This window comes from Peromyscus leucopus, chromosome 5 (assembly GCF_004664715.2).
Source record: "Peromyscus leucopus breed LL Stock chromosome 5, UCI_PerLeu_2.1, whole genome shotgun sequence".
In the NCBI taxonomy this organism is placed as follows: Eukaryota; Metazoa; Chordata; class Mammalia; order Rodentia; family Cricetidae; genus Peromyscus; species Peromyscus leucopus.
Window position 1 is genome coordinate 56,953,821 of NC_051067.1, and position 12,916 is coordinate 56,966,736.

General features: G+C 43.6%; 1 pseudogene; it reads left to right on the forward strand.

The window, feature by feature from the left end:
- Positions 1-9,746: 9,746 nt before the first annotated feature.
- Positions 9,747-10,584, forward strand: LOC114708126 (annotated as a pseudogene).
- The last annotated feature ends 2,332 nt before the right edge of the window (positions 10,585-12,916 follow it).

Sequence of the window (12,916 nt, forward strand, 5' to 3'; positions counted from 1 at the left end):
ATTTGACCTCAGTCTTCCTGGTGTCAACTCTCCCCGAAGGGCCCCATGGACCTGTTTCCTCACTCACTATGCTAATCTAACTCTAGGTGCTTACACTCTTAGCACTGCCCTTCACTCTGGAAGAACGTGGCCCACGCATTAGTACTCCGCTTTTAAAGCTCCAAACACATTATTCTTGTTTTACCCTCAGCACAGACTCAACACCTGTGCATTTCCCCACCTGATGAGGTGTCTGCTGGAAGTCAGGAAGTCCACTCACCTTCCGGAGAGCACTGAGGATGCAGTCATCAAATCTTAAGCATTGTGAAAAATAATAGACTCAATGAAGAGAGAACCCATTTCATGGGTCACTAAAGGCCTATCTCCAGAGCTATTCTCGTGATTGACGGAACCCTTGACCATACTACACCAGAAAGCTAACTCCAGAACTGCAAGTAACTGGAGCTTTAAGAAAGGTTGGCTTGTTGGGTCTAACAGATTGAAATTTTTAGTGAATTATAAATTATGCCAAATTTGGATGCCAAAAAGAAATCATTGACACTTGGTAGAAACCACAGTAGCTGGGCATAGTAGCACACACCTTTAATCCCATCCCTTCAGAGTCTGAAGCCAGAGCTTCAGGAGTTTGGACTACACAGAGAGAGTCTCTCATAGACGATAAAGGGACTGGAGAGGTGACTGTATCAGTAAAATGCTTGCTGGACAAGCATGAAGACCTGGGTTTCGTTCCTAGCACCCACGTAAAAAGTTGGTATAGCAATGTGAACGTGTAATCTCATCACTGAGGAGGTAGAGACAACAGGATCTCACGGCTTAGTGAATAGCCAGTCTAACCATATCAGCAAGCTCCAGGTTCAGTGAGAGATTCTGTCTCAAAAACTAAGGTGGAAAACCTAAAGAAGACATGGCCTTCATACACACACACACACACACACACACACACACACACCAACACCCATATTCACATGTGCTCATATGCCACACACAGTCTCTCACACATGCACACACACACATGTACAGATACACATAGGCAAACACCAATACACACATAAAGAGATCAGTTACTCAGTCGTCTCTGATCTCAAGCGAATCATATAACTTTCCAATGCCAAAAAGACTATTCTTCCATTTGCCAATATCACAAGAATGGCCCTTGGCTAACATTAGCATGAACATTGAGATGTTTATCAATTGGTGGCAACAGATATTTTAAGACCATCACATACTCTCTCATCTGATTATGCTGGGACAAAAGGTCTCAGAGAATTTAGGGCACAGTCTGTGGTTATGGAGCAAATTTAAATCAACTGCCCCAAATGAATCTCAACCCCTGATGTTTATTTATAAGTCTTCTACCACACCCCAGCTGTGTGCTTCAGCAAGCTACATAGGAAAAATCTCTGGTAACATAAACACTTTCTCTTCATCCTAAATGCAATGAGTTTGGGTAACAGAAAGAACCTCCATCAAAGACTTGTTAACGTAACTCTGTCTTTTATATTAAAAACTCCTCTGGGGGCTAGCGAGATTACTTGGTGGTTGGTAGCACTTGCAGAGGACCTGGATTCAGTTCCCCACAAGCAAATGGCATTTCATAACCACATATAACTCCAGTTCCAGGGGACCTGACATATTTTTCTGGTCTCCAAAGGCACCTACAAAAATTCAGGTTAAATGTTCATACACAAAAAAAAAAAAAAAAAAAAAAAAAAAAAAAAAAAAAAAAAAAAAACTTTAAAAACTTACTCTGCTTAATATTATCTTTACACTGAACAGTTTCTCTATTGGTCATTCTATGGTAGCTGTTTTGTGGGTGAAATTAATCAACTTCTTTTCTACATTTACTTTAGTGTGTTACATTTTTCACATTTATTTATTAAAGGGGTCAGAGGATAGTTTTCAGGAATCAGTTCTTTCCTTCCACCAGGTGGATTCCTAGGATAAAACTCAAGTCATCAGGCTTGGTAGTGGACAGTGCTTCTATGCACTGAGCCATCTCACAGGATCACAAACGAAACAAAGAACGTCTTAGGGTTATAAGACATAGTTTACACCATCTTCATACCCTATAGAGTGATGGGTTTTGGAGACGACCATTAAATGACCTTAAGCACTGAAATTTGAAAGCCCTTCCTATTGCTGACTATGACAAATTTCACCTTTCATTGAGTTTAATTTTGTGCAGGGTATTTCCTAAAAACCTAAGCCCACTGTGCTCAGGGTTTCTGATTTTGTTGTTAGTGCCCCAAACCCAAAAGGGAAAGCACAGGTGAGCAGACAGAGAAATCAAACCTGTGACAGCTTCCTGGACACAGCAACCCAACTGTATATCTGTGCAGCTCCGTGATGAAGAGTGTCCAAAGAGACACAGAGCTATGAGCCGAGTCGTAGTTGTAGTTTTAAACAGGGAAGACTAGATTCTAATTGCCAAGACTAGGAAGTTGTAAAATCCATTCACAGTCTCATTTAGAAGGAAGAAGGAGGATTGAAGAGAACTGCCATTGGGTGTGAGGAACAAATAAATTGTTTCTTGACTTTGTGATTCGTATGTTGCTTTACAAATTTTTTATAAAACCTATGACTTTTCACAGCCGAGCAAACAGCCAACTCCACTCCAAGATCACTGCAATCTTTCACTATTGAATTATCATCCCTCTGAAGACTTTTTTTTTCTCCTTTCTAAATTACTGGGTCAGGAATTTAGATTGGAGCAACAACAATAACAACAAGGCCTCCAGGGTCCCATTATGGTTTCAGTCTGAAATGTCTCCTCCAGGCTCATGTTTTGAATGCTCAGTACCCAGCTTATGGCACTATTTTGCAAGAGGGTGGAGTCTTTAGAATGGATATCCAGCCACTAGGTGTGGACCTGTGAGGGTTCTGGCTATGGTCTTTGCTTTCCAGGCTGCTGCTACCTGAACAGCCTTCCACCTTCAAGCCCCTACGCTTTCCCACTGTGATGGACTGAAAGCCCTCTGAAACCGGGAGCCAAAACAAGCCTTCTCCCAATAGCTATTTTGTCACAGTAGAGGGGAAAAATAACCAATACTGGCCTTAGTTTCAGTGCCAATAACTGGTGGCTAATAAATTACCAAGATTTCTCTCTCATGGTTATAGAGTCCTAAGTCCCAAGCATAGGAGCCATCGTGGTCAGATTCCAACAGGATCTACTTTCCTGGCTGCAAATTGTTGACTTCTCCTTAGACCCTCATGTAGTAGAAAGAGAGTGAGAGCACTTTGGAATGCCTTTTAGAGGAAGACTAACCCCACTCTTGAAAGCTCCATCCATAGGGCCTAATCATCCCCCAGGGACCTCACCTCCTCATCCTGTCACTTTGGGGTGAGGACTTCACCAATATTCAACCACAGCACCAGGGAAAAAGAGGTGTGTGTGTGTGTGTGTGTGTGTGTGTGTGTGTGTGTGTGTGTGACATAACCGATGGAGACCCTGAAGCATCAATACCATTTGGTTTCTTTCATGACAACATGGGCAGAGTTGTTCACCCTAGAGTTAGGTATACTGAAGCTTAGGGCAGATTCTCAAAGCTCTGACCCATGTCTGGGAAACTAGCTGTAAAGACAGTACAGGTTTCTCTGGCGTTGAGCTAAAGCTTTCTCTGAAAATGTTCTCTGCTTTCTTTCTATGCAGTCCTATAGGAAGATGCTGCTGGGATTAACATTCTGAAAACACTGCTTTAGTTCTGGATATTTTTCCAGAGTTGGGACAAAAATTCATTGAGCAAAAGGCTCACCATGCACACTTCCATTTGCCTCAAGTCTAAGAACAGGTAAAGTGTGGGGGTTTACCCACCAACCCCACAGCTCCCCAGAGTTTTCTTGAGTGCGAGCAGCAGGAAATATTAGATAGAAGGATTTATTGCGGAGAATATTGAGGAGATAAACAGATAGAAAATAAAGGATAGCCTCGAGAGGGCCTGGAACCTATTCCAACAGGCCCTGACTCTGCCCCAGGGTTTTTATAGAGATGCCAAGGGGTGGAGCAAAAGACCTCCTCCTCCAGCACAGCCAAGTACAGACCATCTCAGACACCTGCACTCAGGCCCGTGGTCCTGATCATCCTCTATTTGGACCTGCTGGGTAAAGCCATGAGGAACCCGAGAATGGGCTCCCATAGTAAATATAATTTCATTCTGTAAGTCAGGAGTGTGGCTCCCCTGGATGGTAGAAAGGAAGTGAGAATGGAAGGACTCTTGGGGTATAGGTCATGTGTCGTTTCACCAGTGTTGTCTCGTCAACTAGCAGAACACTTCAACATGTAGCTCTCTCTAAGTACACCTGATGAAGTTAAGACAGAAAGAGACACCAGTGTGAGCAAAATTCTCTTCAAATGTTGGAGGCTCCTGTAGTTTGGGCTTATCTTTATCTCCTAAGAATGGCTCCCTTCCCAGGCCCCCCATAATGATAATAGCATTTTATTTCTCAAATCACAGAAGATCTGCTTGACTTAAGGAGAAACAAATTCCCCTAGCTTCTCATTTCTTTATAACCCAGTGCCCTAAGGAAGTTGTACAGTGAGTCCTCAGACTCTACAACCTCATGAAACAGACATGTGATATAGCATCCCCTATAGTTAGCAAATACAGGACTCTGGGAGAAGGTCCTTTCTTTGCAGACATGAAAAATAGGAAGTAAAGAAAGTGCAGGTTCCCTGCCAAGACCCTCCCCACCAGCCACGAGGCCACTTCATTGCAAGATTCTACTGAGGAAGATCTGGAATGTGAGATAGAAATGGAGAGATCCAAGCAATAATCTCAAGACAATGTGATCCTCAAAACACACACAAAAACACCACGTTATAAGTAAACCGAGTGCTACTCCATGTAAAACCTAGTCAGCAATCCATATCTTCACCTAAAAAATAAAATCCATGCAAACAAGCCCATGGGGTTACCAGCAACCTACCGTGCAAGGGAAATGGAAAGACTAGGTTCCTGCTGTCAAAAACAAAAACAAAAATCCTGCCAGCCAGTGAGTGTGGACCTGGTAAAAGAGCCCTAGAAAAACCACTACAAGGGATACCCTATAACACAGCCCCTGCCAACCAGATTGTCACATAAACTCCTCTAACCAGAATCCTAGAGTTCATAATGCCTCTCACCACAAACACTGATGAATGGAGACCAAAGTGGAACCTTTAAATTGTGCTTTATTCAGAGACCCAGTGATCGGAGAAAACAGTGTAGTAAAGCCAGTCCTAGAGAAAATGGGCTTACATGTCGTCTCCAGCCAGCCATGGGGGGATAGGAGAGGGACAAAGACAACAGTCATTTATTCCAGAGCTCAGTCTTAGCCTCCTGATGAGGTAGGTGGCCAGCCACATTTCTGAGATTTATGGTGGCCATGGCATCCCTTCCTCTCTTCCCTCTTGAGGTACTGAGTCTAGTAAGTATGGGCTGGTACCAACCTCATACTCCTCCAAGAGCACCTGAGCTGTGGGTTAACTCAAAACAAACCAAGCCTTAGCCATGTTTGTGTGCTATTAGTAACATGTCTATGAAGATACTTTCCTACAATATGAAGCACAAATGTGTGTATACTGTGGGATATAAAAGTGCACTTATCTGTCCCTCCTGTATAGATATTCTGGGGCTACTGGGTGGAAACTCCCTGAATTCCTGTCATAGTAACTCTACGTGTACCTACAGTATCCTGAGAACCGTGTGTGCACTCCCTAGTGTCCTCAGCAGAATGAGTGATGCAATGAACGAGATATTTCTGGAAGATCATCTGGCAGCACTATTCAGAAGGTTCTGAGAAACAGAGAGACTAGAAGTAGAAAACGCAGCTGGGAACCATGTTTCGGCCTAAGGAAGGCAAAGGAATAGAAGAAAAGGATCTAATGCTGTTAAGTTGAGGAGCAGAGGGGCTAGCTGTGAGTCTGGTCTCACTCACCCTGAGCCCAGTGAATCCTTCTGCAAGAGAGAATGATACAGTGTGAGCAAAAAGTGGGGTCAATGGAAGGATACCTGAGGAGGAGGGATCAGGGAAATAAGAAACAGGAGTGGATGAAGGGGAAGAACGGGTAAAATTAAGTGTGCATGACAACGCCATAAAGAGACTTTCTACTTCATGTTAATTAAATTAAAGTAAAAGTTACATCGGAAGGTTGTGTGTGTTGGGAAGACCAATTTTGCCATCCGGTTAAATGAACCACAACGCTTGCATGGTTGAAATTGAGAAAGAATTCTCTTGGGTTCAAGACCATTTACAGTTCTGTTGTTTGTTTTTCTTTGGTTCAGTTGGTTTGGCTAAGTATGGTAGATCGTCAGAGCAGCAAGTGGAAGATGATTTACGGGAATAAGAGCATGAGAAACCAACCAATTCTCCTCTGTGGCAGCAGGGATGGGGATGAAGACAAACAAGATCCTCCCGTCCCTTCCTAAAGCCCCAGCGGGGTATGCACCAGATACCACCAGTGCCCACAAACTGGCAACATGGCTTGACCCCAACAAAAGTTAAGTTCAAGCAAGAAGGCCTTGCCTTCTAAGTGTTCGAATGTCAGTGAGGCAGAGTCTTTCTGAGACATACTGCTTACTATAAAGTAGCTACTAGTCATTAAGTGTGGCAGTTTGAATAAGAATGGTGCCCTAGGCTCATATATTTAAATGTTTGGTCCCCAGTTGGTGGAAATGTTTAGGAAGGATTAGGAGATACGGCTTGTTGCGCTCTCTTAAATACCTGGAAAGTTTCCCCATTGGGTCACTGAAGTACTGACAGAGCAATGTAAGGTTAACGGGAAGGGCTTCTTTTCTCATTACTATCAACATTCAACTGTTTATTCATTAAGTGTTTGCAAGCTCTAATTCAAAGGCCATGGCCCAGCAGCAGTTTCTCCAGTGCCTCCAGTCATGGTGAGTGAGTCCATGGTCAGGGACGGGCAGGGAAGTTCTAGCTTCGAAATGCAGGAACTCAAAGTCAATGGGTGCAGCATGAACAAAGTCCAAGAGAGCCTTCTGGCACAGCTGATGTTTGCAGTTATGAGTGACTCACAGGTTAGGGGAAACTGAGTCATTTCTCAGCCTCCTTCTCATTTCCTAGGAATCTGGGTATACTGTTATCATACACTTTCAGACTTGTGAATGAACAGCATATGGCAAGGCTGGTACAGCCTTTTAAAAGAGAAAAGGCCAAGACACAAAAGAAAACCAGGAGTTAATCAATGACAGAGCTAAGTATAGGGTCCAACTTCCACTTCGGGATTTCTACACACTATCTGTCTCAGAAGGCAGTGAGGTTTTTTTATTTTATCTCACTCCTCGCTGCTTGAGTAACAGGTGTACTGGGTACTGATCACCACTCAGAACAGCTTCCACCAGCTGGATTTGCATTTAGATTCTGAGTTACATCCCCTAAACTCATTAAACTTCACTATACAGTCACCAGGCTGTTGTTAGGTCCTAAAGAAACACAACCTGGACAATCTCTAAGAACTGTTCTGGGATGGCTAACACTGACTGTCCAGTTGACAGACCTAGAATCAGCTAGGGGACACAGCTTTGGCTATATCTGGGAGGGTATTCTACACTGGGTTCATTCAATGAGTGGTACCATTCTGTGGATGGGGGGGGGGGGTCCCAGACTGAATAAAAACAAGAAAGCAAGCTGAGCACCAGCATCCATCACTCTATTTCCTGACTGGAAAGGAAGTGTGGCCAGCTGCCTAATGTTCCTGTGGAGAGTGAATGGAGTCCTGAGTGAATGTGTATTAGTGTCATGAGCACAGTTACATGTTGTCAAAGACACCAATGCCTCAGACCCATGGAAATGGCAAAGCCTTCCTCTGGTCCAAGCACTGATGTTACAAACCACTGACTTTTAGATAAAAACAGTGTATGCAGAAACTTCCTTCTCCCAGATGCTTGCTAGCTGAAATTGATCCCCTACAGCAGTGATTCTCAACCAGTTAAAACAGTTCCTCAAGCTGTGGTGACCTCCAACCATAAAGTTATTTCGTTGCTACTTCATAGCTGTAATTTTGCTACTGTTATGAATTATAATATAAATATCTGATATGCAGAATATCTCACACATGGACCCTGTGAGAGTTGCGACCCACAGATTGAGAGCCACTGCCCTACAGAGCCCTCCTACCCAGTTAATTAACCCACCTACTTCTTCCACTGAATACAATAAACCTATCTCCTCATTCAGTCATAGGTAATAAACCTAGCTCCTTCCTCGGTGGTATGTAATAAACATGCTGAGCTTCCAGGATGTCGTTGGTGTGTCTGAGTAGAGTGCATGGCCCACCTGATCTGAACTTTTCTGTACATGTGTCTGTGTGTCTGTCCTCTTATTGCTCCTGTCAGGTCAATCCCTAAAGCTGAGCAAGTTGTGGAACTTGCCACCATGCCTTCCTTACCATTGAACAGCACCTTCAAATTGTGAGCCAAAATAAGCCCTCTCTCCCTTAGGTTGCTTCTCATCAGATATTTGATCACAGCAGTGAGACAGGAAGCACCACATCTAGCAAGCTGAGAAGCAAGCAGACTCCTTAGAAGGATTTCTTGATGAGGAAATGCACACAAATTTTGGCATAAAATAACAACTCAACTTTAAAAGAAAATAGTTTATTCAGAGCCAAATATGAGTGACCACAGCTCAGGGACATGCATGCAGTTATCCTGAAATGACATGTTCCATGTTACATGAAGTTTTCTAGTTACAGAACTAAAGAAATCATAAATCAACACATGTCCCAGTTATATTGATGGGCTCAGCAGTTAAGCTCCAGAATGGCAGAGCAATCTAGTCTATAAGACTCAAGTGTCATGTTAACAGCCTGCTTAACTTTAGGGTTGCTGGAGGCCAGAGTCTGGCAGGTTTTGCTGTGTATTCTCAGAGTCATCTAGTAGCCGTGAGGGTTCAGGGTTAGATGTAGAGGTTGGTAGTAAACAACTATTAAAAGGAACTAAAGATAAGCCCAGGCCAGCTTTGGCTCTTGACTTCAAGCTCTCTACAATCACCAAGTTCTAGATGGCTGAGGTCAGGAAGTCTATAGCTTCCTTGGTATTGATATGCCTTTGTCAGAGAACTTCAGTTTGTACAAACAAGCTAACATCTTGCGATTTCCTTTCCCAGCTCACACCAAACTGTAGAGAGAAAGCTGCAGCATGGAGAGATGCTGCAGGAACTGTCCTTTGTTGTTCACCATACTTACACTTCCACCCTAAAATTTTCTTCTCAGCACTGGACCCCACTAGCAACTGGCTCTGATGTTCCTCCAGTTCTTCACTCCCCTTTACCTCCCTACAAGCAATGAGTAAATTAAATGGCTGGGTGAGTCCCCAGTTGGGGAGTACCATGGGGCTTCCTCGTCCTTTATTCTACAAGTGATCTTCATTTTTTGTAAAGCTTCAGGAGCTAGAGACTGGAGGGGAAGCATATGCTGCCTAGCTGTTCTGAGTGCTTGGGTGGATAGCCTTGATTTCAAGAAAAGAATATCTATAGACCCAGTCTGGGCTGTAGAAATGAACAACTCAGCTCTAAAAGACAAATACGGGACTGGGAATGTAGCTCGGTTGGTAGAGTGTGGGCCTGATGTGCACAAAGCCCTGGGTTCCATCCCTAGTACCACATAAGCCAGGCACATTGTAATCCCAGCACTCAGGAGGGGGAAGCAGGAGGATCAAGAGTTTAAAGTCGGCCATTTCGTGGACGCCAGGGGACGGAGCGCATCTGCGGAAGCAGATCCGGAAGGGCGCGGGTGGGCCTGTCGGAGTGTTGGGATTTGAGCTTCGGCTGTTTGAACCCAGGATCTCGAAATGCATCGTGATTCCTGTCCATTAGATTGTAAGGTGTATGTAGGTAATCTTGGAAACAATGGGAACAAGACTGAATTAGAACGGGCTTTTGGCTATTATGGACCACTCCGAAGTGTGTGGGTTGCTCGAAACCCTCCTGGCTTTGCTGGCTTTGAGTTCGTTGAATTTGAGGATCCCCGAGATGCCGCTGATGCTGTCCGAGAGCTAGATGGAAGAACACTATGTGGCTGCCATGTAAGAGTAGAACTTTCGAATGGTGAAAAAGAAGTCGGAATCGTGGCCCACCTCCCTCCTGGGGTCGTCGCCCTCAAGATGATTACCGCAGGAGGAGTCCTCCACCTCGGCGAAGATCTCCAAGAAGGAGAAGCTTCTCTCGAAGCCGGAGCAGGTCACTTTCTAGAGATAGGAGAAGAGAAAGGTCTCTGTCTCGCGAGAGAAATCACAAGCCGTCTCGATCCTTCTCTAGGTCTCGTAGCCGATCTAGGTCAAATGAAAGGAAGTAGAAGACCAGTTTGCAAAAGAAGTGATGTACAGGAAAGAACTTCATTTGACAGGAGTATGTACAGGAAATTCAAGTTTGTTTGAGACTTCATAAGCTTGGTGCATTTTTAAGATGTTTTAGCTGTTCAAATTTGTTTTGTCTCTTGGAACGGTGACACACAACGATGTAATTCTCTGTGGTTCCAAATGGATCCTAGGAGGCATGTAATATCAAGAAGTGTTACTTTACAATGTTCCCTTAAGCAAGATTGAATTTGCTTTGAACTTTAGTTTTTCATAGACTGAAATAAACCTAGATCCTGCCCAGTTAAAGTGTGATGTGCTAATGATATAGAAAGAGCTGGCAGAAATGGAAAAAGCTGTAGTTTCTCTAGTAGCTGGGATACATGTGGAGCTGTGGGGGAATGATAAGCAGTCTTTAAACACTGCTGTGAACACAAGCCAACAGGTAAAGGGTGGGAACTGCACTCCAAAGGCTTGCAAAGAGGTTCCTCACCAATTGCTATAGATGGACAAAAAGCTGTTTGTAACATTTTATTTGAAATGGAAGGCTTTAAGTTAGCAGTGCCCTACCAGTTTAAGGGTACATTGTAGAGCTGAATTTTGAGTTACTGTGCAAGATATCTTTTTCATGCTGTCATTTGTAATATGTTTGTGAGAATCCTTGGGATTAAAGTTTTGGTTACAAAAAAAAAAAAGAGTTTAAAGTCATCCTGGGCTACATAATGAGTTCAAGATCAGCCTGGGGTACAGGAGACCCTATCTATAAATATAGAAATAAATAAAAGCTTTTACCAGTTTTTCTTTTAGAATTCTTATTTATTGCATACAAATTCATCAGTCTTAGAGCTACTGCTTCTGTGATGCTGTAAGAGAGAGGCTTTATTTTGGTCTTCTAAGTATTGGGACCACTTTGTAGGTTTTTCAGGAAATCCAGATCTGCCAGGAACCAGGAATCTGGGTGTGTTTAGCTATTCATATTGGCCTGGATGGTCATGGAACAGTCCAGAATTCCACATACCTGACCCACCCTAAACTCAGTATTTTGGTTAGGTGTGTTTTGTACCACCTCATCACTAACCCTGTGGTTTTCAAATGCCTCCTCCCTGCTTCTGTTCTGCCAGGTTCCTCTTTCCCCAGAGGGGTCTACTGCATGGGGCCAAAACCAATATTGAGAATTGGAATGGATCAGGATTTTTCCAAGGGAGGGGCTGCCTGATGCCTTTTCCTCTATAGTCTGCATTCTATCTCCACTTTCATGTTAGCTGCACACCCCAGCTGGAATAAGAGCATCTCCCCCAGCTCCTGACTGTGAAGATTCTCAAGTTTCTTTAGATTGGCGGCAAAAGGGAGACATTGCAGCACTGGAAAACAGTGTGTCCTTTCATCTGTCTCAGACCTCAAAGCGTCATGATCCTCAGATACAGAGAAATCAGTCCTTCCGTTTGCCCACCATCTCAAGTGCGAGCCTTTCTGCTCAGCAGCAAGATTCAAGAAAAAAAAAAAGAATAACAAAGACTCCACCAGGACATGGATAACCATCAAATGTATTTGCTTCAGGACTACGGAGATAGCTCAGTAGAGTGATTGTCTTGCAAGAACAAGGATGTGATCTTGATGTCTAGAATCCAAGCCATATATGGTGAGGCACACTTGTAATCCCAGCACTGGGAAGTCAGAGAGACATTCCTGGGGGCTCACCAGCCAGCCAGCTTTGTCTATTTAGTGAGTTCAAGGTCAGTAAGGGACCTTGTCTCAAAATTTAAAAATGTGGACAGCTCTTGAAGAACAACATCTGAAGCTGCCCTCTGGTATTCACATATGTGTATATACATGCATGCACACATACACACATCACACACACATATATGCATCTTGTGGCTGGAGGTACAGCTCAATGACAGACCATGTATTTAGCATGCGTGAAACCCTGGGTTCAATCCATGAAACCAAACTAGTTTATTAAGTAGTAAATGCACAAGTTCCAACTTGTATTAGTTATCTCTGTCAATATCATTCTTCTCTCAAGAACATCAATGGCCTGTATCTGACACTACTAAGGGGCTGAATAGGAAGTAATATGAAACAGCCCTTCCAATTGTGGTGTAGATTACACGAGCTGTTGTCTTTAGATGCCTGGCACACACTCAGCACACTCAAACTACTAGTAGTGCAGTAGATGGGCACTAGTTTACAAGCACAGCTCATGAAGCTTTCTCAGACCACCTGTAGTGGTTTGAAAGAAAATGCCCCCCAAAGAGACTGACACTATTAGGAGATGTGTCCTTGTTAGAGGAAGTATGTCACTATGGGTGTGGGCTTTGAGGTCTCCTTTGCTCAAGCTAAACTCAGTGTGGTACACAGTTCACTTCCTGTGTATCAAGATGTAGACCTGTCAGGTCCTTCTCCAATACCATGTCTGCCTGCATGCTGCCATGCTTCCCACCATGATGATAATGGAGTACATCTCTGAAAATGTAAGCTAGTCCCAATTAAGTGTTTTCCTTTCTAAAAGTTGCTGTGATTGTTGTGTCTTTTCACAGTAATAGAAACCCTAAGACACCACCCATGGCTGCCAACCTCTTTCTTCTGTCCAAACTCTGTGATTTTCATTCAGCCCCTATCATGAG